General features: G+C 41.9%; 1 long non-coding RNA gene and 1 pseudogene across 2 annotated transcripts; both read left to right on the top strand.

The window, feature by feature from the left end:
- Window positions 1-6: 6 nt before the first annotated feature.
- On the top strand, window positions 7-2,052 carry LOC111958503 (uncharacterized). Of its 2 annotated transcripts, none has more exons than XR_002876540.2 (3): window positions 7-296; window positions 891-1,358; window positions 1,530-2,052. It is a non-coding gene; the product is annotated as an uncharacterized lncRNA (long non-coding RNA). The 2 variants fall into 2 exon arrangements; XR_011474816.1 differs by having other exon boundaries at window positions 7-308.
- Window positions 2,053-2,390: 338 nt separating this feature from the next.
- LOC111958297 (tRNA (adenine(37)-N6)-methyltransferase-like) overlaps window positions 2,391-4,135 on the top strand; it is a 2,841-nt pseudogene continuing 1,096 nt past the window's right edge.

Here is a 4,135-nt window from a genome sequence, read left to right as displayed (position 1 = left end):
ACAGAGAGGACAGTGAACAAAATCATAATGAAACAAAGTGCCTAAGTAACCCAATTTTTATTGAACCATTGTCAGTTTATTATGATATTAACTAAATGTGTCTTACACTCTGACTATTGATGTAATAGAATTCAAATGAGGATTGAGAGTGAAGTGTCCTGTCTGTTGTTGATAGCTGACTGACTGGCTGACTGGTGTATGTTGGTCGGTGTTACAGGTGGGATCCAGCGGCGGCTAAGAGACAGAGACCTTCTCAAGAAAAGAAAGGCAGAGGCCGAGGAGAAGGCGATTAACCAGTGGGTTTATGGGTAAATGTAGACATTAAGAAGAGGTGCAGAACTAGTAATGGAAGAGGAAGAGGCTTAGATTTGAACCACTAATGACGGTTTTGTGCTTCAGCCGACAAATGTRTTTAACTAGAAACTTGAGTGGACTATGTGGGCTTCAATACAGCTGCCAAGCCCTTTGTCCTTATTGGCTTACTCYAGTGCTTGCTTACGTGCTTAAATAAGTTTGGCTGAAAAGCCACTTAACATGACTTTATGTTTTTGTATGTTTAAAGAATGTAAGACCAGAAAATAGTAATAGATGGTTATACATTGCATAAATAAATTGTGTACATGAAACAATATATTTGATAAATCGTATTTGGCTGCCTATCGGTCTTCCAGCCCATATTGTCCAATATGAAGCCAGAGGAAACCAAAGGTTGCCTAGGCGTTTCCAACTATTGGCACCATACATTTAGATCAAGGACTTTGCACTATCAACAATGCATGAATGAATATCGCCAAGCTTATCAACGTAATCAGCTGCAAAGTGTAAACATTCCAGTTGCGGGAGGTGTATAATGACGACCCACAATTACATTTCTATTTGTGTGACATCAGGGTAGAGAGCAGGAGGAAGAGAGCGAGGGGAAAAGGAGAAGAGTAGCTCGGGAAGACGAGAAGGCCAAGGAAGACTGATCCAACACCGGAGCTCCCGGCTTCCCAGGACGAGCCAGAACAGGAGGCTGTCATTGTAAAGGTGTGTCCAAACCAGTGGAAGTCACCCCTGCCCCTACCTCGATCTCACTATCCCCATTCCTTCCGGTGGACCCTAGCCCGCCAGAATCACTACCGGCGTATGTTCCCCCATCCCAGCCCCTATCCATCCTTGCCCCTGCTCCTGTGCCTGTTGTTGCCCCTTCTCCAATGTATAGCCCTGTTACTGCCCCTGCACCATCCCTGTTGGAGACCCTGTACACAGAAGCAGTGACCAGGGTAGTGACACCCTGGACCAGTGCTGATTGAGGACTTGGGTCCTGATGAGAAGGAAGTCATCCCTCCATCTCAAAAACACGGGCACTGATCAAGGTACTAATGGCATCAATTAATTGATGTCTCTTTGCAGTCATGTACTTGACTTCTGAATATACTGAAGTGGCTGGCAATGAGCTCATTGGGATGTTATCTAGCTGTGAGGGATATGATCTTGTCACATATAGTATAATCAGAAATGTTAAACTAACCACCTTTCTGTCATAGGTTCAAGTGAGGAGCCGTCTGTCAATGTGCCTGAGCAGAATAGAGTGTTCTCTACGTTCCCCAGGTTCTACACTGGTGCTCCTTCACAAGATCATCCACCAAGAAACTTCTTCTGAAATCCACTCAGATCTGGCCTCTGATAGCACACAGACAGATTACATGCATAGTAATCTATTCTGTCAACATGTGCATTTGAGAGGTGATGCAGTTTTGCCTTACTGGTTAACTCATAGAGTATGGATACGAAATGTTATGTACAACGAAATGCATGAATTCCAGCTTTAAACCTACCCATGGATTTATTTATTGCTTCATGATAGATTGTCTAAATTTGTTATGTTGCAAGAACTGCACTGTCTGTATTTAATAAATGATTTGTACAAGCTAAATATGCAGCATTTGAAAATACATTTGTATTTAATCATTTCTGGTAACTGTGTTTTCTAATTGTGATTTTTTTTATACCAATGGTTTATTTGAGATAAGCGCTATGATAATAAAGTGTGATGCTTTGTTGATAATATGACTGTCTCCTTGTTATGATCATCTACAAAATAAGAACAAGTCTCAGTTCCTCAATACTACCCTCTGCTGTCCTTTTACATAGTGAAACATCTCGAAGGAGTCATTATATTATATCAATATTACAGTACACATGTGTTTTGACATTCTCTAAACTGACAACCATGAAAATAATTATTTCTACGAGTTTCATCCATAACTCTCCAACAGGACACCAGTTTGACGTTTTGCTTCACAATTTACATAATCATTTGCGCATGCTTGCTACAGCAGTCAGTCACCGCTTTCCATTAGTAAGTTGCTGGTTGGCAGCTAGAAATGACGAACAACATGCGCGGAAGCATTTCAGCAGAGATGTGTAATTTTGTTAGACAGCATAAACAATCTCTGATATTTTACAACATTATCAGATGTTATTGTATGAATCTGATATTAATCTAATCAATGACAAACTAGCAAAGCAATCAAGACACTATCAAAATGTCTGCCACTTGCAACTGTACCGAGCATGTCAACAAACTCAACCAGCAGATATCTGTCATGCGAAAAGAAATCAAGAATCTCAGGTATGAAATTAATGCATATGTAAAGCATGGCATCTTGAAAAAAAACATCTAGCTAAGTCGTTATTCGTATTACATACTGACTATATGCTGCTGACCACAATGTGTCAACACAGGTATTAAAATTCCCCCCACCCAGGCAATTGTTGGACAGTGCTGTTCGTTTTCATCGAAACACAGTACATCTCTCCAGTCTGCTTTGACACACATTGGCCAGAGTCGATCTCCAAAGAGTCAGCCGGGGTCACAGGCAGAACTAGAGACACAGAATTCACTTGAGAAAGGTAGCTGGCTAAGGCACTCGATTTCTCGCTTATATCCCTCTCATATCTTCCCCCATAACTTGTCTTGATCATTGTTTAGCTTTATCTGACTGGCACTTCATTAGAACTTCTATTCACTATAGAATCAATATAGAAATATCGCACACAAAGGATCTTCCGCTTATCAGACTTGCTTCCAATGAGAATAATTTCTATGAGAATGACATGATCTATAGCTTGCATTTCTATCTGAAATATGTTTGGTCTGGCACAAAGCTAGATAATGGACCTTTAATCATTGTTTGAAAATGCCAATTCTCTCTTCACAGGACCATCCAGACAGTCCCCATAGGTTACATCAGCCTGTTTTCTCAGTGAAGAATGGCACCCCAGACACCAACCATATGTGGGCCTCCAGGGCCACCCTTCAGATCCAGCAGAGTGTCTTCAACAACCCTGAACACTCACTGGTCGCCTGGACAACTACTCTCATGTCTGGTAGTACTAGAGACTGGGATAGGGAGCCAAACTTAGTAGAGGGGGTAGCTAGCTAAACTTAAGGCTGTTAAGAAGGTAGCAATGTCAGTACTACATAAAACAATCTGTATTTTTTGCAAAGACAGTTCTCTCATTAGCTAAACGTATCAAGGATGTCACAATCATTTTCTTAGTCATGAACTGTTTTGATCAACTTACATCCCAATATCCCAATTTGTCGACACTTGTACAATAAAACATTAGCCTGCTTTCACTCATTCCATTTCCAGATCATCTTCCTGTTCCATAAGAACGGCCCCCTGAGTTATAAGGCTAAGGTGAAGCCACCCAGACTGAACGGCCAGAGGGTTGGGGTGTACTCCACACGTACCCCCACCGGCCCAACGCCCTGGGTCTGACCTGGCCAAGCTGGACAGAGTCACAGGTTAGTATCAGTCCCAAAACAGCTCGAATTGCTTTGCTTTTCTGCGCAGTGTGACGGTGCTCCGTCTAAAGGTGCGTCCCCAAATATATAATCCCCAGAATGTTGCAGGTCTCATTTCAGATTGACAGTACATGTGTGTGAGAGAGTGAGTTGTGGGTGTGTCCGACATTATTCAGGTACGCTTAGCCTTATTGTCCCCATAATTGCTAAGCCATAGGCACACTATTGTTCAGTGTCGAACTGCCTGCTATGTGGATTGGTGTATTTTGAAATAAACAGTTCACTTTCTACTTTAAGGTGACACACTTCATCTGAGTGAGATAGACATGATCGCAG

This window comes from Salvelinus sp. IW2-2015, linkage group LG34 (assembly GCF_002910315.2).
Source record: "Salvelinus sp. IW2-2015 linkage group LG34, ASM291031v2, whole genome shotgun sequence".
Lineage (NCBI taxonomy): Eukaryota > Metazoa > Chordata > Actinopteri > Salmoniformes > Salmonidae > Salvelinus > Salvelinus sp. IW2-2015.
Note: the sequence above shows the minus strand (reverse complement) of the source record. Positions and strands in the feature narration are given on the sequence as shown.